The following is a 25,902-nucleotide window of genomic DNA, read 5'->3' on the forward strand; positions in this document are numbered from 1 at the left end:
TCAGACCTCATCCCCTTTACTCCATCCCGATGAGGCTCAGGTCTGAGTACCTTTAGAGGTCAACCAGGGAAGGGTGGTGGTGGTAGTCGTGGGGTTAATCATACATCAGTTGGCCATTTGAAAAGAAAAAAAATAGATTTATTAGTAACAAAAATTTCTAGAAATAATGAACTTAGAACATTGCCATATTTTTGAAATGTGAAAGAGAAATCAAAACACGAGGAGAGGCTGTTATCATGGCAACCTCTGCATTCTGTTTGCAACCTTAGCCTTCTTGAAAGATTCCCATATGAGTTGTGGTTATAGTTTTCAAGTATACGTCTCGTTTTTGACCTGGGAGTGAGAAGAATAATTTTTAGGCGATGAAAATAAATATTCACCTGACTAGTAAGTACAGAAATGGGTCTCAGGGCTTCAGATATCAGCTCCACCATCTGAAATGTAAATATCTCCTGAAATTCCCATTTAAGAGCAGATTTCACCTGCAAGTAGACTGTTATATCTTCCTGAAAAATATATACACCCTAGTGAGGGAATAAACACATCATTACACTTTCATGACAGATAAGCTCAGCTCTGTTCGGGTGTAAACTCATTTTTCTTGGGTTGACCTTTAAATAGTATTGTGCTATTGTATGGGATTTAAATCAATAATTTTGTCAAAGCAAAATATACTGCAGGGTTGTTTTTTTTTTTTCTTTATCACTTAAACAGTTCTGTAAACTCTCAAGGAGTAATGGATTTCAACATGTTGTCCCCAGGAAGGGAACCAGGGGAGGGGGGTGCGAGAAGCCACCTATAAAAACTCACCTCGTGGCAATGAGGCAGAAGCCGGGATGGCTGCAGATCTAGATAGTTCCTTTTTTTTTCTTTCAGGCAGCTGAGGTGGAGGTGCCCCTGTGGGCTGTAATTAGCGGTGTAATACCTTTTCTGCATTTCTGTTATAAAGCAACAAAGTGTCCCAGGTGTGAGGAGGTTAAAATGAGAAGTACCCAGTAGTTATGAAGCAGCAATAATGAGTTTCCTTCTACTTACCATGGATTTGTGTGATATACAGCTTGCAATTAAGCATGGCTTGGTGATTCAGTGATTAATGTATATACAGCTCCTAAAGGAGGGAAGCCGCCCTCCCGTCACATCCTTCATGATGTTTACAGCTGGGTACCTATTAACAGGAAGATGGAAAGGGCCATTTACAATTCAGTAACCTTTATGACAGTGAACTCTTTAATCAGCATTTTATTTCCTTTGTAACACTTTAGTCATCTACAAATGTCAGAATAAAATAGGGCCATGAAATATTTAGGATCGGCATGTGGAAATTGACTTCCCTTGATTTAAGCTGCTGTGTCTTTTCATTTTGTTGTTTTGGGAGCTTTTACTTTTATTGAAAGACAATTTATAACTAAATGCTCCCAACAGTGACTGGCATTAGGGTAGGAGGAATTTCAGAGAGCCAAGTTCTGGTTCTATAAAATGTGTTGATGCTTGCTATATTGGGTAATAAGTTATTCAAATAAAAACATTAGCGAAGGGTTTGCATTTCAGAGCAGTATTTAGTAGAGGTACAGCAGACTCTGCAGAGTTTATGACAAAATACCCCGACATATTTTAGAAAGGTAATTAAGTATGAAGTACATCCATAATAATTTAAGTCAGTTATAGTGTGTACCTGAAATATGCATTATTGTCTCACATTATTTTCTTAGTGGGATTCTGGGACTTTTTCAATTCAACAATAACCACCTTTCAGCTTTTGTGTATTGTTGCAAATGTATGTAATATGTATTAGCAGAATTGCCGTGTTTATATTTAAAAAGAATCTTTAGACAGTGGTATTGTATTAAATGATTGCATTATTACTTGCTTGTGTCTTTTATGAAGTTAACTCATTTTAAGCCAGTGAACCCCTAACATATGTCAAATTACATGTCTTAAAAATTAATCTTGGACCGTGGCATGAGTATAAGAATTTGGCTTCATGTGGTAACCCCCTTTACTACTTCCCCGCAAAGGTTCACGGTGACCATTTGTTGACCAATGAGCCTCGATTTAGGGAGATCGTTCTTTTTCAGGGGGTAGTGAGAGAGTTTTGGTCTTACGTGGGCCATATAGGACTGACTTTCACACTTTCCTACAAGATACCGGGACAGTGTTACCTTCTGTGCTCTATGGAAACCAGTAATCAGAAGCAGCAAACATGATAGGGTGGAAAGACCAGCAGCCTGAGCACCAGTCCCAGACCTACCAGGAGCTTCCTACCACGGACAGGTCCTTTACCTTCCTGGGTTAAAGGTAGGGAACGGTAAACTGAACTGGTTGGCTAGACTAGGTGTGCCTTCAACGGAGCAGTGAGGAAGAGAGGAAGGAGAATACATGGAGATTAAATTAGGACCTGAAATTCAAACTGCCACAAGTAAAGGGTTTCTGTACAACTGCATAGATAAGCATCCCGAAGAGAATGTCTTTACCTAGGGGACAGAAGGAGAGCGGCTGCGGGCTGGGACAGGTCCAATCATCTCCTGGGTTTGATGTGCCTGAGTTAATTAAGGTGTCTATGCAAGGACTTATCACAGAAGAAGACCCCAGTGCTGCTTTATCTTTTCCTTGTTTTCATCAAAGAACAGGGTTTCTAGCTGTCTTCTGGTAACAAAACCCCAGTCTACTAAGTATCAGCCAGTTGTCTGAGTTGGAATGTTTATGGAGAGTGAAGGTCTTAATCTCCAACTTGAGACTCTCCCACTTAGTTCACGAAATAAGAAAAGAGGGAAATCCAAGGATTAGAAATTGTATGCTGGCTGAGGAAAGGGGCTCAGGGCTTGGGATAGTTAGAGGACAACATTTTCTTGATTTTTTTTTTTTTTTTCCATCTCACCTCCTTGTCTGATTTCCAGCTCACTTTTGAAATAGTTCTTTGGAACATTAAGTGGGTGGTAACAAGAAAGATCTTATAAGGGGTACAGGAGGCACCCCAAACCTCAAAGTTTGAAGACTGACTTTTTTTTTTTCATAAAAGGGAGTGGCTGAGTGACTATATCAACCAGGCTGGATTTGTGCCTGGGTGATGGCGAAGGGTAGGTCTCGCCCCGGGGAAGCAGGGAGGATAACTGGGAAAAAGGCAGATGAGGGGTAGGTTCAGGAGGGTAACATTTCAAAAAGATTTTGTTCCATCTTTTGCCCACCAGCTCACAAGAGGTCCCCACCATGGTGTCTTGGATAACAGGAAGAAGTAAGGAGCCTAAACAATTTTGGTGGCTTTAGGTTTTGCTCCCAGATTCCAATTTTAATTTATTTAACTTCTATTGGATTTTTAAAATAGTTTTTTAAACTCAAAAAGTATTGTGAAACATAATCATAGAAAAGTTTGAAAAAATTAAAGAAAAAAACCCTCTAATTCTGCCAAACTGGCACAACTATTATTATGTGTGTATAATCTTTGTCTCTTTCCAAAGGCATAATTCTACATAGTTAAAATGAGAGCCAAGTGTCAATTTTATGTTCAGCCTTTTTCTGTTACATTAAATAATATGCATTTTGCCATGTTGCTTCATGGTCTTCATTATCACCACTTTTGAGGTCTGTATATTATTTCATCAAATAAGCATTCCATAACTTAAAAAATAATTTTAAACATATTTTTAAATCTTACTATGGGCTGATTAGTTTGCTCCCATGTTGTTGTTGTTGTTGTTTGCCATAATAACAGTGTCAATATGTTTTTGTCCACATGAACTTTCCATATTTTGGTTTCTTAGGAATAGGGTCCCAGGTATGGAATTATTGGGTTGAGGTGATTGCATTTTATTGTATCACTTACCTACTTTAGCTCAAAACCTCTAAAAGCCTTAGATACATTTCTCCCAAGTTCTGGCAATGGATATGCTTTAGACTGAAATGATCCTTATAAGAAGCTTATGTTTCTAAAGCGAATTTTGGTATTTTGAAGGCTCAGGAGGATCTAAAGTCATGTAGATGATACTATTCATTTAAAATTCTGCTTTAAGGGCACCTGGGTGGTGGTTAAGCATCTGCCTTCAGCTCAGGTCATGATCCCAGAGTCTTGGGATCAAGTTCTGCAGCGGGCTCCCTGCTCCAAGGGGAGCCTGCTTCTCCCTCTCCCTCTGCTTGCTGCTCCCTCTGCTTGTGCTCTTCTTTCTCTGTCAAATAAATAAATAAAATCTTGAAAAAAAGAATTAAAATTCTGCTTTGGTAGATGACGGAATATCAGGAAAAATCAAACTGGAATAAGGACTGGCATCTGTTGGGCATCCAGAATATGTTATGAACTATCAAGCATGTTGATCTCCTTGAATCTTAGAACAATCCTGTGGGTTGGGAATTAGTAGCACTAGTTCCCCCCCTCTCCCCCCGCCTTCCCCCAAGATGAAAAACTAGAAACTCAGCAAGGTTAAGTGATCCCTGCCTGAAGTCTTCCAACTTGTGTGGAGTCAGAATTTGAACTCACATCCCCCTGACCAAAGCCGGCGCTTGTTCACTCTGCTGTATGTACAGTCTTTGTCTTAAAGAAGTGTGTGGGTGGGTGAAGCACCAGTGGCATCCCGCTGTACTCCAAGAGGAGCATGAGATGGCGGTCATTTCACCTCTGTAATATCAGAAACTTATTTGAGCCACTGGGACTTAGGTCTTTGTAATGTTTCCTCTGCCCTTTGGCAGAGCCATCTTTATGCACTTCTCTCCAATGACAAAACATTTTGTTTTGATGCCCAGAGATGGTGGGGATTTCTGGTGTGTTGCCTGAATGGCAGCTGACAGCCTACTCAGGAGTTGTTCAGATGTGTGTGTGTGTGTGTGTGTGTGTGCGCGCGCGTGTGCACGCGTGTGATGTGTAGGGGGGTCCCTCTGGGGGAGCTGGAGCCCAAACCCTTTTGGCCTTATCAGATTCCGCTGTCTCTGTGTCTCCTGAAGACAGGGAATGGGGATGGGGCAGATGGGGAGAAGAGATGGCCTTGCTTGGAAAGCCAGATTGGGAACTGGAGGCGGAGAGCCCTTCCAGACAGAGGAAGGGATGGTCAGGAAGACGGGTGGGGCCTTTGGGAGAAACCTTCCCCCTAACCACTCGGGAACCACAGGAAAACGGGAATGCTCGAAGTTAAGAGAGGAGTTCAAGGTCGATGGCCAGGGATGCCCAGCACACGCGAGGCAGGGCCTGTGAGGCCTGCGGCGAGGAGCCGGTGGGGGGCGCGCGGGACAGGAGGGGCCCAGCCGCCCAGCTGAGCAACAGGAGGGCTCTGTGACTCCGTCGGCCTCTTCCCTCCCGGGGCCAGGCCCGGGGCCTCTCCTTCGAGGCTGCCAGGGAGCTGGAGTTACTACACGGGGAGGGGGGGCCTTCAGCCAGGGTGGGCGGGCGAATGGCGGGGTGAGGGGGCCGTGCGGCCACCACGTTTGGCTCCTGGTGCCTCTTGGCCTTGCCTGGAGTTGCTGGGCGGCGGCGGGGCCTTAGGGGCTGGGGAGAGGAATGGGCGGCAGGAGGGTCTGTCTGTCTTGCTTGCTTTTTCTGACCCCCTGATGATGAGGCCCTGTTAACCCACGTTCGTTCCCCCGCTTGGCCCCCTCTCGCTCAGGATTATTTAAATGTTTATCCTTCCTTCCTTCTTGACCTTTCTCGCCGAGTCCTAGTTCCCGGGGCCCGCTTGTTTTGTGTTTCATGAGCTTAGCAAACCGTGGCCTCCAATTCCCCAGTTCTAGTGTTTTCACTTAAGATGAGGAGTGATGAGCCAAAGGTTTCAGGCTCAATCCTTGAGCAAAGGGCCGCTCTGACAGGGATTATTATTTATTTGTCATCTTGGATGTAATAAGCTGTAGGTACAGCTTCGAGAGCCCTTGATTTATTGTGCTGTCTCCTGCCACTAGCGGGGCGTCTGCTCCGGCGCGCGGGATGAATGCCGCGCTGTCAGCTCCGTCGATCTGTCTCCACCGCCGCGCGCGCTCTCATAACACATTCCCATTTCATGCCAGAATACATAAACAATCTTTCATTATTTTGATGCCTTTTTCATATTTGTTCTTTACAGAACATAAAGTTTGAATTTATGGGTTTCCTTTACATTATTTCAACACACTCCACCATTTTCCGGGTTTGTGGTTTAACTCTCAGAAATTGGCTGCCAGGTGATTTAGTTATTTTGGCTTTCTAGTTTTATAGTTATTTAATATCGCAATGCCAGATCCGGAGAAAACGGAGTGCGTGGAGGGTGGGGGGCTCGCCGTGTGGGCTCTTGTCACCCGGGTGGCGTGATCCCCGGGACCGGTTGCGAGGGTTAACAATGAGGCTTGGGAGACCATTAGCTTGCTTGTTTTTATTTTATTTTATTTTATTTTATTTTATTTTATTTTATTTTATTTTATTTTATTTTACTATTAATTTACTTATTTATTAAAGAAAATCCCATCTTAAAAATATTATTTAGGCCGTGGCCAGCTCAGGTTCCTTGATGGAGCCTGAAAGGAGAAAGGGAACATCCCACAACTGCTGGGAATTAGGAAGGTTTTCTAAATTTGGGGTTAAAACACCTTGTTAGTCTCCCCCCGCTTTCCACATAGAGGCCGGCGTCAGTTCTCTGGATTGTCACCTGTGCTCTCTTCTCTGCCTCTTGCATTAACCGCCAGCCTCCCTCCGTTTTTGCTTCTGTGTTTTAGACATTTGGTCCCATTGCCTACTTTTAGAGAATTTCCGCGTTCTTAGGTTGAGGTCTCCTAACCGGTACAAGAGCTTGTGTTTGAAGGCATTTGTTTAGGACTAGGAAGCTGCTGCCTCTTTTTCCCCCCATGGAAGTCTTGGGAAACGGAGGGTGTATCTGCTAATCGTTCACTTGTTCGCACTGGCCTATTTGTACAGGTCCCCTCCCCGCCTCCGTCGGCCTCATTTTAGCCTTCTTAAGTTTCATTATCTTAATTTTAACAAAACATAACAATTAAATATAGATTCTCCCAGTTAGGCACCTTCATCTTTTTGTTGAGAAAAAAAAAAAGTTTCCCCCAGTTATTTTCCTTAGAATTACATTTTCAGAGGGATAGCAGAAGAAATTCATAGAGTGGACTGCACCGATAATGCCCAAACTGGTGAAAAGGACTTTCCATAAGTGTGTGAGAGTGCTCTGTGTGTGTGTGTGTGTGTGTGTGTGTCTTGTCTGCTTACGGTGTATGGGTCAGTCCATGGAGGAGCCTGCTGAATTTTACTTCTCTTGGTAGTTCCTGGCAAGTACAGGCCTTTGACAGGTGAGATCATATTCCAGTCAAGGTCAATTAATTGTGTGGAAGTCATGGCATTTGGGAAGTGTAAGTCCTTTTCAGGGACAGTGCAAATTCGGATTCTGCGGCTGAAATTCTGGCTCCTTTCAGGGAAGGTCTCTTGCGTCCATGCTTACCTGCATGTTGTATGCACTTGGCCTTCCTTGGAGCCCTGTGAGGGGAAGGGGCTCAAGGTGAGAGATGATCTGCTCCTGGAAAGTTATTTTGAAGCCTGTATCCTCCCTGAAAGACATTAATGAATGTGGATTTGAATGCCATAAATGCAAGATAATTTTGTCACTCCTCGCTTCCCTTGGCCGCCTTCATTAGAGAAGTAGGGAATTTGCTTAGCTCACATCACATTGCACGGGCCTGTTGTGGCTGGAAGGAAACCCTAGTTAATTAATATGAGAAATTTGTTTTGTGTCCCTGGTTAAAAAGACGGTGCAGGTTGGTGTTGTCAGCAGAAGCTGCTTGTCACTTTGACCTGTTCTGTTAAGTGTTTGATGTGTTTTCTCAGAGTAATCTGTGAATAACATTATAGCCCAGCCAGAAGAGAAACCGAGGAGCAATAGCAGAATTAATATCTGGGAGCGTTGATAATTATATATCAGAATCTAATTTTTAGCACAGAAAATGTGTTAATGACAGAGAGGAAAACAAAAACCACTAGCTTCTCCCAGCAGGCCCCAAAGTGTCATTTATTATTTCTCAGCTGGATATCTATCAAGTTTATGGGTTAATTTTTCTGTAGACTGTTATTTATGGGTTTTTGTTTGTTTTCAGCCATCATTACTAACAATACGGTTAATAGCAATCATTTGTTATCCAGCACTAGGCGTGATGCCTCAGATGAGAGCACTGAACTGAGAATACTCATTTGGTAGCTGAATAAGGCCCTGACAGGGCCCATTTATAACAAGCTCATTCTATAATGTCCATCCTATTAATAAAATTTTGTTGCTGTCTAATTAGAGATGTCTGATGTGTATAGTGGCAACACAGAGGAGACTTTGTGCTGCTGCCTTTTCTTCTCCCCTTCCCCTGGTCTCTTGTGTCACAGCCAAAGCCCATCTGGGGCATGTGGGTTCAAGAAAACAAAAGGAATGAGGAATGAGCTGTGGGTGAAGGTTCTGGATTAGATGAGTGGCAGTAGTGCTGAGTGGAGACTGGAAAGGAGGGAGGCCTTGCTGGCTTTCCAGTCCTCTTTACTCTTCAGGCTCTGCCTGGACAATCCTGGGTAGTAATTTGCAGTCCCCCTCTCAAATCTTTCTTGATCTGAGGTGTGGTGAGTCACAGGATGCTGTGATCCAGTTTCTAACACACACACACCAAAACTTAAACATCCATGCGAGTGCTTAGCTCTTCAAAGTCAGGACCTTGAAAGGCAACACGTTTCTTCCGAAGCCGCTAGCATTTCTCAGAGCCTTCTGGAAACTTCTCTTGGTTTGTTCACATAGGTTGTTAGTTTCATTCAATATAAAAGTGAATAGTCTCCCCAGATGAGAATGTGGGGTGCTGTGCTAAACCACCAATCTCAATATTTTGTGGTCACGCTTTGGATAGAAAAACAAGTTCAGTTAAGTCATTTTAATCCCAGGAGATCTTTCAGGGGTTTTTTTCTTTAATTACAAAGAAGCTTTGGGGCCAGGAAATCGTATGTGCTCATCTGTTGGGCAAAGAGTTACGATTTCAACAGCTACGTTTGAATCCTGATGCCCTTACTTAGCAGTAGTATGATTTGGGAAAAGTTATTGAATTGCCAGGTTTCTGATTTCTCAGTTCCAAAAAGCAGGGACCAATCCCTGGAGAATGGGATGGCGCAGGGGTCAAATAACATGCATGAAAACGCCTTGCAGGTAGCGAGACCTCCCAAATTCTAGTTACAATGATCAGTAGTTACAGAAAAATCTACCCTACCGAGCTCTTTTATTTTAAAGTCATTTTAAGCACAGTTGCATAAATAGTTTTGCTAATTTAATTGCTCATATTTCAAGTGAAATTCTGCTTTCCACTCTAAGAGTAAAATGGAAAGGAGTGTGTAGCATTGAAAAGTTTTTTATCATCCTGATTATGGCTTATTGTGGTGCCTGCCCTGTTTAGGGGGGAAAATGGAGTTCAGAATTCAGCGACGAAATATTTTAATAATCCGGCAGGTGCTCAGAATTATACATCTTTGAATTAAGAGCGCACAATCAGCCAGTACACTGAAGAATGTTTTAAAATAGTTTTGTTGCTAGGTAACTATTTTCTTCTTCGGTTAGCCTTCCCCCCCCCCACCGAAATGTTTTGCAAATGATCTTTTGAATAAGAACAATCATCTAATATTTTTCTCCCAGCATATGTTTGATTTTTGAAGGTAAAACTTAAGAAGAAGAAGAAAAACGCTGCAAAATTTCCCTCCTAAACTGGCAATGAAAGTGCTGTGTGGAGCTGGGCTTGCATAGGCCTGGATAGTGGGCTGGGGTTTTTTTTTTTTTTTTTTTTCTTCTTCTTCTTTTTTCCTTCCTCCCAACCTGTGCTTGACTACAGCTTATCAACCCTTAATTAGTGCTACATTTTCTCCCTGTGATTTCTATTGATGTGTGGTACAGGAAGCTGGATTGAGCCTCCACCTGACCGGTGTGCAAATTGTTCTAGAAAATTCAGCAAACATCTCTCTCCACTCCCCGCCAACCCTCGCTAGCCCTATTTCTTTCTCCTCTGCCCCCCTCCCCTCGGCCTCCCCGATTCCCCTTCCTCGTGTCTGTCCTTCTTCCATTCTCTTCTGTAGGAAAGGTGAAAAGCAGGACGATAGGAATCAGGTGGAGTATTAGTGTTTTTGCTGGCCTGAGCAATAGAAGACGACAAGCGGCTGACTGGGTCCTCTGTCAGCAGATCGGAGGCAGGCGGGGCTCCCCCGCGGCCTGGGGATGGCTGCTCGGCGGCTGGGAGCGCCGGGATGAAGTCAGCACTGACAAAGTGAGGGGATTGATGGATGGACAAAGCAGGCAACTGGATGTGAGAATGGATGAGGGCAGAGGGAGAATTTAACACAGACAAACAGAATGAAAGACAGAGAGGAATTGCCTGCTAAAGTAGGCCCGCCCTTAGATCCCACAGCAATTTACTCACTGCTAACTGAACACCCAAGGATGGTTTGCATCTTTGCAGATTTTCCTAGCCGGCACGGCACAGGGGAAGCTAGCAGATTCCAGCTAGTGTGTGCCAGGCTTTTTCTCTTTCAACCTCCCTCTACACACCCCACCCCCCTGCCCCACCACATTCACTCTCACTCATTTAATTCAAACTGAGCGGCTGATTATTTCCAATAAGTTCACACAGCGTTTCTGCAGCATAAATTTTCTTCCCCTGCCATTATTTTTAATGTTTCCACTAAATTTGCCTTAATCAGTTATTGTTGCCTTAGTGTAGTAAATAATAATATTTACCTGCTCCTTCTGAAAATGATGTTTCTGGAAGGAGATCTATTGTTGCTGTGTGAAGGAGTGTGATAGCCATGATAATGCATGCCTCCTTTGTGCAGGAGAAACTTAGTGGCTTTCTACCTTTCTCCAGTTCATACATGTTAATAAGTGACTCCGTATTTAGAGTGGGTGACATTTCACTTTAAGGTAGGAAGTACGCTCTAACCCAAACCCCAATATATTATACTAGGACAAAGAAAGAATTTAAGAGGGTTGATGTCATGTGAAGTGTTAGTACAATTAAATTAGAACAACAACAGCAAATTAATTGAGACAGAGAAAAGGGGAATCTTATTTTGTCCCCTGAGCAAAGTATATAGTTTTGCATAGGGTACAAAGGTTGACTATGGATGGAATGGTTATTTCAGAAAAGAAGAGTGTGGTCCAAAAGCTATTCGAGTTTTTTTTTTTTTCTTTTCTTTTTAAATACAGTCAGTGATTGTATGAAACAATAGAAGGTAAATAAAATTATTATAATGGAGTACCATACTCAAATATACATTTAGGATTTTGTTTTGTTGTATGACTAAAGAAAGTGATTTTCTGAGACCAGTTGATTTAGGAGTCTTGGATAAGAAATTGGCATTATTAAAATTCTAAAAGAGAAATATAAACACACACAGATACACACACACATTGTTGGGAAAGTGAAAAGATAACTTATCCCTAACTTAATCCTATCCAGCTTTAAGTGTGATGGTCTCAAAATGAGCCCTTGTGTTTTTTTTGGTACATTCAAGGAACCTGGGAGCCTTACAGAGCTCAGAAAATTTCTTTCTCATTTTGGAATACACTGAAGGAACTTTGTGTTTCAGAATTGATGCTGATGGGTCTAATACATCCATTATACGTTTTCCATCCAAAAATAAAGTTTGTATTTTCCTTCTCCCCCCTCCCCACCCCTTCCTCTCTCTCCCCTGAAAGAAACGGCCCGGAAAGACAAGAGTTTCTGATGGGTTGTTTTTTTTGTTGTTGTTTTGTTTTGCTTTTTGTTTTTGTTTTTGTTTTTTGCTCTATATTACAAAAAAAAATTCCCCATTAAGGTGCTGGTTTAATGTCCACATACCTGATTTTGAGGCAGATATCTGTCTTATGATAGAACTCCAGAGTGCACTTACTTCCCTTCTCAGATTCCACCTAGAACTAAATGTCTCAGGTAGCAACACAGTTCTAAGGAATTTTGGCTCAGAATGCAATATCAGCTGCCTTCACAATTAAAGCAAGGTCTTGGGACAAGGACTGTTGACTTGCTAAGAGTGATGAATGGGAGTTTAAAAAAATGAAATTAATAAGTTGTCTATTGCATGGAGATCCATGAGACATATTTTCAGGTATGGCATAGATTATCTATCACTCTGATGATGTTGAAAAGTGGATTTGCCCTCATGCTCACACCTACATGCCTTGTACACACTACAGGCGTGGCAGTCTGGAAGCTGTGCCACCCTCAGGTGTACCTCTAGCATCATTTTGGGATAATATGAATTCAGAGCTGGCTAACCTCTTGAATATTACATCACACATTAATTCCGGTATTGAGTAATTTTTCAGAGGTTGAAAAATTTGACAAGTAATAAAATGAAGTTTACTAAAACTGGCTCACCCATGGCCCAGAGATACAGTTCAGTGTAACAGGTCACGGAAAATGTAGGTCGGTTTTGTAGTATGGAAGCCTGGGGTCTCTAAGGCCGTTTTGGGAGACTTTCAGGAAAAGAATGAGAACTCTTCTCACTCGTGGTTCCCTGATTTGTGGGGGCTAATGAAGAACTGATTTTTTAAACTTTATTTATCATAGCTTCCATCATATTTACATCCTATTTACCAGCACATCTCATAAGAATCACTGCACCCGTGCTTCCCTGAAATGGAGTACAGGTGTTTGAGGCCCATCTCCTTAGAGATTCTGAGACAGTAAGATGGTGTGAGATCCATGCCGAGGACTCTGATGAGTGGTCCAGAGAGGTTGCACCTTTTCTCTTTTGTGTACTTTTGGTGTCAATTTGGATAGTTCTAGGACATCACTCCAAATCTCTTAGACTTTTGAGCTTTTGAGTTGGATGGGTAAGAAACACAAACATGTTATCTCAGTTTTATTTTCTACTTCTCAATTTATTTCTTCTCGGAAATGAAATATAGGTTTACTGTAGGAGGTTTGGAAAAAAATAGGAAAATTCTGAAGAAAATAAAATACTGGTAATCCCACCACCCAGAAGTTACCACTGTTAATATTTATATTAATATTATATTATTATATATTATATTAATTTTTTGTTCTGTGTCTTTCAGTGTTTAGAAAACAAGCATATACACCTACATATTTGGAAACTTGGATCACTCCCTAATCTTTCTTGCAACTTTTCTATGTATCAATATATATTTTTAGTATATTCTCATGCCCTCAGTAATTGATCTGAAACATGGTGGCTAGTGGAGACATAGGGTATTTGGCCCAGTTTTCTTTGACAGTCTCTTATTGTTGGGCATCTAGGCTACTTAAATTTGTTTCCTATATAACTGTGATGAACTTGGGTCTAATTGGCAATTAATGATGATTTGATTATTCTTTTTAAAATGAATGAAAGTTAGATCGCCTTTCTTCCCTCCCTCCCATCCATTCATCCATCTATCCATTCCTGGTTTATGAACACTTGATTTATCATGGTTTCACAAGACCAGTGTCTGCCCCATATTAATAATTTCATCCTGGGGCTGTAGAGAGTATAAATTGTTCTATAAGTCACTGCAGTCTTTTAGTATTCTTAGTACTATTTAGTATCATGACCATCTGTCTTAGAACTATCATATCTCAGTGCTAGAAGAGACATCCCCAAAGATTGAGACATCTCCAAAGATTAAGCTGTCCAGTGGTGAGGGAACCATTGTTGGGGATAAGCAAGATGTTCAGAGGGTGTGGGTATCAGCAGTACCAGCTACAACCAAAGCAGTTAGGCTTTTTGGGTTTGACATCACTTTTTTTTTTTTTTTTGAAGTATGTCCTGCTAGTTAGTTGATCTAGTCTAACTCCATTCCTCTCATAGATGAGGATACTAAGGCTTAGAAATGTCAAGTGACTGACATCTTTCATAGTTCTCTATCCCCTGGCATTTGTATTTCCCTTGACTGGCAGCACCACTATCATATTTCGTTCCATCAGTGGGCTCAGACTCAAGAAAGAATAAGGATAAGGAGGTGGTTTCCTCTCATTCAGTTGAACCTTACTCCATGTTTTTGAGACTGACAGAGTGATCTGTTTGTGCTTATTAGCACAGAGTTGCATATTCATTTGCCATTCATTTTCCCCAAACACCAAGTTATGTGGCAAATATCAAACATTGCCGACTGGAGAATATTCTACCAATTTTAGTGCTGGCTAATTATCAAATAGGGACTGTCAATCCTAGTACCTGTTCTCCTAGTCCATTACTGGGCAGGTGGAAACAATTCTGGGACTCTCTTTTCTCAGTTATAAAAACAGTGTTGAGTGACTCAAAATCTATGGGTACTTAGAGCTCCAGTTTGGGGTTCAAGGAAAACAGTATGAAAGGAGTAACATGAGCTTTGCAAATCGAAAGTACTATTTTGGAGATCATGTGGGGTTTGGATCCTCATGACAGGCTTTATAGAAGAAGTGGAATTTGAGCTGGCTCTTAAAGATAGGATTTAAAGAAGCAGAGGAAGAGTCGAGAGAACACTGCAGGAGAATAGTGTGAGCAAAAGGATGAGGGCAGGGAAATAGAGAAGAGCAAGAACTGTTTGCTGGCATGGCAAACAATAGAGAATTAAATAAGATTGAGACATACCAATGAATGAATTCTATTTCTTTCTTCATTCATTTCACAAATATTTGAGTGTCTATTACGTGCCTGAAGGAGCTTATATTTTAGAGGGGGAAGATCAATGGTAAACAATATAGGCACACATACATATGGTGCTGGTAAGCCTCATGAAGAAGACCAGAGAGCAGAGAATGTTTGATAGGTGTAAGTGTACAGCTCTTTGAGATGGATTGGTCAGAGAAGGTCTCTTGCATAACATCTGAGCAGAGACCTCAGAGATGTGAGGAAGGATGAGATGGAGACAGTGGGAAAAGTAAGGGGGAAATATAAGTACAATATCCTAAGGTAGATATATAGAACCTATTCCCAATAATCACCCCAGTTCTCCCTTATGCTTGTATTCAGAGCCCCGTTCATGTAATTAACCCTCGTGTCATTAAAGGACCTTCATGACCTTCATGTCATGGAATCAGGGAAAGTATTTCCTCCCCAGTCTCCTGTGACTAGCTTGGGCACAGGCATGTGATCCTCTTATGGTCAGTGATCATGAGGTGTAGTCTTCTGTGTGGTGGGGACTTCTGAGAAAGTTTTCCTCTCTACTAAAGAGAGAACATTCTCTGGGTGTGGTTGCATCTACATGTGATGCCTGTAGTAGCCATCTTACATCCATGAGGGGGAGTTTTGAATTGAAGGTGGCAGAGCAGAAAGATGGAAGAACTTGGGTCCTTAGTGGTATCACGATTGGTGAATGAACCCTGGAAAGCATCTTACCTTTGGATTCTGGTTATATAATAAAGCCTTATTATTCAAGTAACTTTTAGTTGCATATTCTGTTACTTGCAACCTAAAGCATCCTGAAAAGTACAAATATCTTAGAACAGTCTTCTTTGTCTGATGCATTTCATTTAAGATCTGCTCAAATATTATCTTGTCTGGAAGACCCTCTCCAATGCTACATTAAATAGGACAAAGGCATAGCTTCACCTCTGACACTGAATGAATGTGTACACTTGGACTTGTATACACTTAAGTTCAAGCTAGTGGGTAGCCTCAATCTGTAGTCTGTGCATGGGAAAGGAGACCCTGGGAGTTCCACAGTGCCATTTGGACTGAGTCTCCTCCCCTGCTGTCTCCTCACATGACTGTTGCTCAGGTCCATCTTCATAAGTGGTGATTTCAGGATCCCATTTGCTTCACATAAAGGTGAGTGACTCCGTTTATAATAAATCTCAGGATGGTATACATGCTATCATTCCCTTCATTTGACCTTGGTGGAACAGGCTGATGGGGCAGTGAAAAGTATGATATGAAAAATGAGTGAGCAGAGCAGAGTGAGTAGTGAATCAGTCTTGTGTGTGATTAGCTGTGAAAAAATCTCACCAACATGACTCAGAGTACACTTTTTCTTTTTCTTTTCTCCCTTTCTCCATCCCACCTCTCCCCATAATACCTTGTCAGTCACCTGACAAGTGAGCTCATCTTTACTAGCTGTCACCAGATCCTTACAAGGCTTCCTGGATTGTGAACTCTGGGGTAGGGGAAAGTGGGCTGGCAGGAGGAAAATCTTTTTCTGGTTGGGGGGTACGGGTGAGCAGCAAATGGAACACAGCTGAAGCCCTAGGGAGTCCCTTCCAGGGGCGTGTTGAGAAGACCCGAGTATGATAGGATGACTTTGTAGGCATTGTAAATCTGCAATTATACCTGAAGACTCAGTGACTCGCGGTTGAGGTCTCCATCAGTTCCATTTGCAGAGTCAAACCCTATAAAAACAGGGTGATGGGATGGTAAATCAGGTTTCCTGGGGGAATCCTGGGATCCTGCCACAGAAGGCTTGATCACATAAAACGGAAACTTGCCTTTAATGGCATGGCTCTTATTGCCATGCTGCAGAGGCCACCTTGGTGGCACATGGAAGTGCTTTTGGAAGAGAATTCCCTGCCGCAGTTGATCTCTCTGGGGATACTCTCTGCCTCACTGTCCTCTTGATGTGACATCTTTAGGCCAGGAGGCCATTATGGGGATGTGAGGGGGATGAGTGGTCGGAGGTGCCTCATCTGGCTAACTTGACCGGGCAACTTCAGTTAGTTGTTCAGTCTCACTGCGGAACCTATGGATTTCACGTCCTGCCCTTCCAAACAGAGAACATATGTTCATTTTAAGGACCAGCAGAGTGTGTTCATTGAAATAGGCACCTGCTAGCAATTCCTTTGATGGGGATTATGAAAGTGACCTTCATTCCTTATTTAGTTCTCCATGTGTTCTCTGGCCGCTGGGTAAAACTTCAGTAGTTGAGATACTTGGGGCCAAGGTTTGTCCTAGGTATTGGACAAAAAATTAACTTTTAGATTTTTAAAATGTTTTATTGTCTCAAAATGTAGTCCGCAGCTAGTACAGGGTTCTTAGAGGATGTGTTAAGTGAACAACAAAACATTGTAATTAGCTTTTTAATTTTTTTCCTGCATAAATGGATGATTTTTCTCAAGAGGGTCAAACCTGACCCTACAATCTTATTTGCACCATTTATTGTGTATCAGTTGCCACAATAATGCTGCTCTTAAAAAAATACTCCTATACCTAGTGGCACTCAGTGATGAGCAGTTATTACCATCCTCAAAGGTTGGCAGATTGGCAAAGATCTGTTTCATGTTGTAACTCTGTGCATTCATTGTGCTCCTCTCCTTCACGTGTCTCTGTTTTGCCTGGAAGCAATGGACTTCCAGGCTAGCTCTTCTGATTTCAGATGTTGAAGGCTCACAGAGGGCAGAGGAAATATGTGATGCTTTGAAGTGTAGACTCAGAACTGACCCATTGTCATTTCATTCCACATTCCATGGGTGTAATGAAATCTTGCAGTCAAGACCATCATCAGTGTATTAGGGAGAAATACTCCAGTGGTAGGAACTACAAAATCACAGGACCCAGGGCTTAGGTACATGGAAGGTGAAGAATTGACAACAATCTTTCACTGCCCTGTTAAGTTTAGTCAACATATAATTTACTAAGCACCTGTCATGAGCCTCGTCGGTTCTCCTTCACAAACAGAACAAAATTCAACTTCAGTATTTTTTTTTTAAGATTGATTTATTTGTTTTAGAGAATGGGAGAGAGAAAGAGAAAAAGAGCTGGCGGCAGGGTGTGTGTGGCGGGGCGGGGGGCAGGGAACAGAGAGGGAGAAGGGGAGACAAAATCCTCAAGCAAACTCTCAGCTGATTGAGGAGCCTGACATGGGACTTGATCCCAGGACCCTGAGATCATGCCCTGAGCCGAAACCAAGAGTTGGCTGCCTAACTGACTGAGTCCCTCAGGCATCCCAACTTCAGTATTTTTCAAAACTTCCAATGTCTTAGGTGAATTAGTAAGGTTTTACTATAAAAATAGAGTAGGTATTTGGTAAAAGCATGTAACAAAAGTAGAGTTTAGAAACAGGAGAAGAATATATGTTGAGAATTCTTTCCATCATTGTGTGCCCTTTGTAACTGTACATGTGGACAGTCATGTTTATGAACAGTTGTTGCAGACAAAAATAAATATTTCAAAGAGAACGAGTATCTCGGTCAATAACCATTTACTCCTATCCTGGGTCTGGGTTGTTAATTTTGGTTATTTGACGGAGTTGAGCTTGCAGAATAACGTGAAGCAGGTTAACAAATCATCAGAAGGAGCCCTAAGAGAATAAAAAGAGAAATAGATGAGGGTAAATTTTCATTTGGCATTCATTTCCCCAAAGGTAGAGTCATACAGCAAACATTACAAGATTGACAATTGGGTAATAGATGCATAACATGTCCAAACAGTGAAGCTGTTCTTCAATTAACACCCAGCCCTGCAATGCCATCTGGACTACCGAGTTCACGAAGGATGTGGGAAATTTGGCAAAAGTCCAGAGGAACTGTAGCGATAACAATGATTTGCAAAATGATCTATCTGAAGAGCTTTTTGGAGTTGGTGTTATTTGCCTAGAGAAAAGAAGCTTGAGTGACACTCTCCTGGTGTACCGAGGTGGTTTTATGTGAGCAGGTAACCTGCTGCTCTCCATCTTAACTAGGAAGTAAATAAAAAGGAAAAGGTTGACATTTCAGCTTGTTCAAATTAACTGAGACCTACATTTCACTTGTTAAGTTTTGTAGTGGTGACCCTGGGTTGTTTCCAAGTTGTGGAGTGTTTCTCCAGAGAGGATCTAATTTTTTTTTTTTTTAACTTTTTAAAAACTTTTATGTGGGAAAGAAGCTTCTTCTCTTACAGGGGGCTATGTGTTACTCTCCCTGGAGGCGGGGAATTTGAACCTTGCTGAAAATACATGTGTTTGGATGTAGAGGAGAAAGTAGGGTTGTGCACAGCCTTTAAGGGTTTCTCTCATTCTCCTGAAGTGAGGATGGTGGTCCCCTCCAGTCTTATTTCATATGCTTGTTATCCTGAGAAGGCCATGATCTATTCAATCTACTCATGGACTCTGTCATGGAGAGCAGTAAAGAGTGAGAACTTTCCATGGGAAATGGAAGGTCCACCTAATCAATTGATTTATAAGCTGGATATGGTAGGAGCTGATTTAAGAGTCTTGAGAAGTTCTTCTCCCTGTGTATTTTAATGTTGGGTAGTTTATACAAAGGCCTCATAATTTAGAGACTAGGGCCCAGAGCAATTCTTTGCATTCAAGTACACATTTACAATGTCTGTCTTGCCTATTTAAAATAAGACGCGAAAATTCACAAGTGGCAAATTCTTTGTGTTGTTTTCTACTTAACCCCGAATTACTATATATCATACTCCAAGATTGCCTAAATTTGCAGTAATATAGATGATTGAGTTTATGTCTTATCATATAACCCACTGTCTGAGAAGTCTGCAGCAGACGTCAAACTTTAGTAAAATATGAAAAATATATACACGGTAAGGAAGGAAGAATAAGCGTGTAAGAGGGCACACAAAGGTGCGTTGCAGTAGTGTGGGGAGAGCATGCGTGCAGGAGACTGCTACTGGTATGACCTTATGGGTGTCACGTAACAACATGTCTTGGGCTCTCCACCTATGTAATAAAAGACTTGAATTAGGCCACCTCATGATTGTTTTCACTCTGAAACCCTCTGATTTGTGGTCTGTGTTACAACTCTCTTGGAGAAGATGCTTTGTTTTCTTAGCCCATTCAGTGAGTGGAAATACCCTCAAAGCATTAATCTTTATCCAGTGTAACTGAGTGGTCTTCTGGGTAGACCAGGAAAGCCTGTTGACTTCTGAATTCACAGTCACAGATATCAGCTTTTGGACCATCCCTTCCACTCCCACATTCTTGCCCACATTGCTAATCATGGCATCTCTTCCCGTTGAGCCAAAACTCTGCCTCAGAATCCTCCTCATCACTGCCTGCCACTATCAAGGGAGCAGGGTGGGCTTTTGAGATGAAACCTCTTTACTCACTCTGTCCCGGGATGTGTAGACGTCTGAAGACGGGAGGGGTGTTGGTGGTGGGAATCTAAGAGAAGTAGACACCGACTTGAAAGAACATCTAGTCTAAAGAAACAGGCAAGAAAATGTGGGAAGTGATCATGGGCTGGGGTTAGTTTGGGTTTTCATCAAGATGTCTCAGAGAACAGCTCTATTTTAACTCTGCGTTCACATCTTATGGGTTCAGAGAATGCTGTGGAAGATGGGTGGAAATGATTTAAGACACTTTTCAACAAATACATGTTTGGAAGTCAGTAGTCTTTTGCATCACCATTTTGTGTTGGCTCCGATCTGAAGCTTTTTGCAATTTACAGTAGGTGACATCAGCCTTCGAACCGAATAGTTTTAAAGCTGTCCTAGCTATGGGACTTGTCATTTAGTGTCCTGGATGGCTCTCTGCTCTGAGCGTCTTTGAAGACTAGGCTGGGAGTGGGTGAGGTGAGAGTAATTTTGTAGTTGGTGAGACAGAGAAGGTAATCATTTTTATGTGTGCGTAACGGATGTAACCATAACGGATGTATAATTTCTGTGTGTTTTATAAGGCATTTATTATTCTATGTGCCCTATTTGAAATGTATGGTAAAAACATGGCAAAGGAGAAAAATATATTAAGATTGGGGGTTTCATTGTATTCATAAAAGGCTGTTGTCAAATCCCTTGACTTTTTTACAATGAACGAAAATGTCCCTAGAGATGGGGTATCAGGGTTTCTGGATGAATTCCTCTGGCGTAACCTAGATCTTTAGAATGTGAGCAGCACTGCTGAGGCTCTGGGCTCATCTCTCTGTTCCCAGCTCAGCTCAGTTATGCACAAAGGTCCTTCTCTAGGTGACATATCATGTTGTATTCCAAAGTACACTTTCTTTTAATTTACAACTTAATTTTCAACCTAATTCAGAAGATTGATACTATAATGCTATTTGCAGAAGTATTGAAATGTCAGTAAGTTTTATTGTAGTAATAAAGAGTATTCCATATATCACACACTCTATAGGGATCCTTGCTTTTTGCATAGATCTTCATAGCAACAACCAGTGGCTAAATGCTGGCAATCATTAATTTTTAAAGAAGACATGGTTATGACGAGTTGAGGAATTAAGGCTGGTGGTGAAGAATGAACTTTAATTTTTTGACTTTTTTTTTGGTTGCATACTAAGGTGAGGCGACAGCAAGATGATAAAAAATGGCCCAAATCCCAGGTTCCTAATACTTAAAATGCTGTCTGCTCATAAAAAGATTTCAGTTAGGGAGAGGCCATCTTTGAGCTCCTTGTAACAAATGGGTATCAGTGGCCCATGAAATAATCAATGCCACTAATCCATCCTAGGGCCTGCCAATATGTTAATGGCCCTGGTGCATCGTTATTGCTACAAGACCATAAATCATTCCGGTACCAGAATGCATCGCTGTCGAGGCCTCAAACCCCTCGCCTGGAATAAAATGCTGTCTCCTAACAATTAATGTCCAAACATTTTGCAGCTTTGTGCCTTGATTGTTTTCAGATGCTAAAAAAGTAAGTAGGACAGATTGTAAATCAATAAAACTATAAGACAAAGTGTTTTAATAATAGGAAGGTTCAGAGTAAATCATAGTTTTGTGTTTATTATTGCTTTTGGGATTATAAATAAGGAGTTACTTTCTACTACTCAGCATGGCTACTGAGTTAACATGGGGGTACCAGGTCCAGGGTAACCTCTCTGAAAGGGGCTTCCTTCTGTTACATCACCCTGAGAAGCAAAACCAGGCCAACCGAGTCACAAACCTATTACGTACTGTAGGGCAGGGTTTAGTATACAGTGGATCTGTTTTGGTGCCAGTTCGAAATAGCATAAGATAGTTTCTTTGGCAGCCTCAGGCTTCAAATAGCCAGTATGATGAAATTTCAGTGTGTGGTTGTTTATTTGGCTATGGTGACATAGGTGATGGGATAATATTAAAACAGCAACCCAGTTAGTTTGGGGTCCCCAGGAGCCTTTACTCACCTCTTTTCATGAAATTATCTGACCTGGTAGGATGACTTGGGCTGTGCAAATACATGTGCTGAACTATAGGCAAACCTAAGATGATCTCATTTAGGAAACAGTTGCATTGGATTGATCCGATTCTTCTTGGTTGGTGTCAATTTAGTTCCCTATCGAAGGTGTTGAGAAACACGATGGTAAGTCATTAACTGCGCCTTATATAGACAAAGTTCATTTGTGCTCATTATGGTGTTACTTGTTCTACAACTATACTTTTGGCATGAGCCTCTGTGCATTATCCAGCCTGGAAAGGTGGGCTTGTCCTCTGCTTGGGAGCAATAAACCAAAGGGAAGCAGTTTGTGGGGTTTGCCGTGATGGCTGATGAGCTGCATTGACTCAGTGTGGACTCAGACCCCAAGTGGAACTGGGGATGTTGATGGGCTGAGCACATTTCCTATGCCAGGCTATGAAGACAGTAAACAACCAAGTGGAAACAGTAGAATGTGGGGCGGTGATTGGGATTAGCTTTAGCTTTTAGTTAGAGCTGTGATGTTGAAAAGACACCGTGTTCCCACCCCTCATCATGAATCGTTAGGCTCCCAAACACACATTCAGCAGCTGTCATATAGAGGGAGGGGGAGGAAGCTCTTGGTCTCTGACAGGACACCCCCTTCTAGTAGCTGTATGTCCCTGGCGCCCAGCTCTGATGGGTGTTCGTAGTTTATTTTGGTGCTCAGGAAATAGCACAGGAAAAGGCCAGAAAAACAGTGGCTCCATATAGACAGAAAGACAATTAAAACTGATATGACTCTTAACAGAAGTGGCAAGAGCAGGCAGGATGGAAGTAATTTATTCAACGAATTGTCCAAATACATAAAATTGCACTGATGTATGGTGTAGCGGTGGGACAGTGGAAAATTTGATAGTTGTTTCCGTTGTATGAATTACTCAGACAGGATGCCTTTGTGAAGTATGGGGGTTTGTTTAATGTTCTGACAACAATTTAGATCCTGTTATGGTTATTGCAGTGTAATGCCGTAGTAAAAATTGAACATGACACACCAGCAATTTATTATTTGTGTGTTTTTTAACCTTGAGTATCGGATTGTTTGTCCAAGCATATCCTTTGATTTGCTATGAAATTTATTGTTGATAAAAACAATCAGATTTCCATTAGAAGCAATATATATATATATATATACATATATATATATGTATATATATATATATATATATATATTTTTTTGCCATGAACCATAGATTTAGGGGAAAAAATTCAAACTAGGCTACAGGACTTATGACAGGTAGACTCATGACATTATATGGTAATTCAGCATGAAAGAATAATTGTGACACTCTACTTGGTTGTGGAGTATAATCGTGCTGTGAGGTTCAATTCACTGAAAGGCCAAATTATCTTCAACTACATTAGTCTGACAACCTATAATGCTTTGCAGAGGCAATTTGTAGACGTTTCACAGAGTGCCAGCAAACAGGGCTCCCCATTATGCCACCCATTAACAAATTTGTGTAGGAAAAAAGTAACTTTTCCATTTTCCTGACTGTTTTCAAGCTTTGCAACATAATAAATATCTAATAGTAGTATTTGCATTGCCATTTATTCTCTTAGTTTTAAAATTCATCTGAGGTGCGGTGGGAGAGATTTATCCCTCAGCTCTGCAGCCCCAGAAATATTGATATTTTCATTGACTTAAACAACAGCCTGATGCAGTGAAGAAAGTGTGGCACTTGGGGGCAGGAGACCTGGATTCTGGGCTCAACCTGTCTCCTGCCAGCTTTTGTAAGCAGACTCACCTTGGACTTCAGTTTCCCCTTCTCTAAAATGGGGGATATAAGACCCTCATCTAAGAATCTCTGTGTGAGGGTGAAGAGAAGTGGTTCTCCATATTGTTCCGAGCCTCTGGACAATTGCTTTGAAGAAGTTCACGAGTAGGGTCCCGTCAGCTGTTTCCATCCTGCTGGTTTTAGGGAATGGAGCTATGAGGTGGACAAGTGTGAGGCTCCTTGATGGGGATAGAATTTCCTTCTGAGCTTCTATTGCTTGATGGCACCTGTCTGTGAATGCCCCTTTCCAGAGCAGAGCCCAGGGCTATGCCGAACTGGATTGTTTGCCTTTTATCATCTCAAATACAGAGTAGGCACATTGACTTTTTTAAAGAATGAAAAAGCTACTCCTGTGCTATAGAAATTTAGGGACGCAGCATATTTGATGAACTTTTTAGAAAAACATTATTCATAAATCATGTCAGACGAGTCCTAAAATTGTTGGTTATGGATGCAGGTGTTTCTGCATGTGGGGATGTACAAAGCTGTCTGGCTCAATGTCCTAAATATTTAATAGGATTTTTTCCATTTTCATTTGGATTTGGGGAGCTGGGAACATCCAGGCCCCCCTTTTTTTCTAAAGGCCAGTTCCACATCTTTCAATTTATTCCTCTGACCCAATGCTTATCTCTTGAGATGGGTATTACTGAATTGAAATGAGACTTACAGGAACAGCAGGTTTGCAAAGCAAGGCTGGGACAGCAGAAGTGGCCTGAGGCACCTTTCTCTTCTTTGTCTCCTTTATTTAGCTCAAGGGGTCCTGTAAAAGGGTCTCACACCTTGGGAATGAATGGGCCTGGGGATAAATCAATCTCTCCATCTCCAGTAATTGATTTATAATTTATGATTTTATGAATCGTCAAACTTCCTACACCATTTTTGAGTAGGGATTGTGTAAATCACTCTGTGTCACACAGTGGTGTTAGACCCAACATCAGATACTTGACCCTTTATTTTGACAGACCATTAGGTCTCCTACCTGCTGCTTTCAGAGGAGGTAATGGCTTTTCTTAAGGGTAGATTGGGATGCAGCCCTTCCTAGTAGAATCTAAAAGATGCACTGCCCTTTTGGTTGTTCCTGTTTAACTTGGTCTAAATTCCAAGCCATTCAAAACAAAACAAAAGCAACCCCAGAATATTTTAATTGTAATATCCAAGGACTGTATCTACCCTTGTCTGACTGGCTGAAAGGGTTTTTGCTTGATTATTAAAGCTCTTTTGGTTTTAGCAAAATGTAGGGAACATTTCTAGACTTTGAGACTAAAGCTATTGAATGAGTGGTCATGGGTGAATATTTTTCCCTTTGCAAGTTGAAAAAAAAGTGCCTGTGAATATTTGTGTGTATGTATCCCCTGCCCTATGTGGTCTGATACTCTAGGGACTTGGGTTTCCAATGTGTGGGTAGTATCTGTAGGGGGACTGTGAAGAGAGTGTAAACAGTGTTGTGTGATCAGTCAACACTACTGGAAAAATCAACTTCAAGTTTATGTACTATGGAGGAGGAATACTCACCTCCTCTTTGGTATGAAGGATAACCCACGTGCAGAAGACACAAATCAAAGCAGGAAGGACCGCGTTAACAGGGAAGACACAGGAAGCATGAGTGCAGTGATAGTGGGGAAAATTCATACGAAGAAGGAAAAAAGTTGCAGTGGGGTTGTTGGCGAGTGGGGGTAATGGATTATTTTGCAGGTCTGGAGTCCCAGTGGTATAGTTAAGGACAAGCTGGAGCATTCATGTTTACGCATAATGCTCTCCAATGTAATTTTCGGCTGAACTGTTGCTGACTTACTTAGCATTCGTAGGTCAACCACCTGCAGAAAGGGCATGTAGGTAGATTATTGTTGACTTTATGGTTATAGAACCTAGCTAATCAGTGCGCCTGCTGGGCTATAACTTGTTATGCCTGAATGGTTTTTACACCAGGTCTTAAGATTTCTTACTGGCAAAAGGGAAAAACACTCATTTCTCATGACCAAGGCCCCTACTGGGAGGGAAGCTCTCATCTCATGTGGAGGGAATATACAGTGGGTAAAACTCATCATGATACAGGGTTTCCCAGAGTGTTTTAAATATGACCAATATAGCTCCTTACCCCTCCTTTGGAAGATGGAGGGGGAGGGGGGCGGGTCATAGAATGAAAGCTTATGTAACCCAAGAAGATA

The 25,902-nt window shown here is 41.7% G+C and overlaps 1 protein-coding gene and 1 long non-coding RNA gene across 13 annotated transcripts in view; one reads left to right on the top strand and one right to left on the bottom strand.

Annotated features, from left to right (window-relative positions):
* Positions 1 to 25,902, top strand: part of LRMDA (leucine rich melanocyte differentiation associated) — a 1,018,367-nt gene that overhangs the window by 250,656 nt on the left and 741,809 nt on the right. The window lies entirely within an intron of this gene.
* LOC144311834 (uncharacterized) lies at positions 164 to 1,166 on the bottom strand. Its single transcript, XR_013377336.1, has 3 exons — positions 1,036 to 1,166; positions 811 to 938; positions 164 to 333 (listed from the first exon to the last, which is right to left on the bottom strand). It is a non-coding gene; the product is annotated as an uncharacterized LOC144311834 (long non-coding RNA).

The sequence above is a fragment of the Canis aureus genome, chromosome 4 (assembly GCF_053574225.1).
Source record: "Canis aureus isolate CA01 chromosome 4, VMU_Caureus_v.1.0, whole genome shotgun sequence".
NCBI classification, from domain to species: Eukaryota; Metazoa; Chordata; class Mammalia; order Carnivora; family Canidae; genus Canis; species Canis aureus.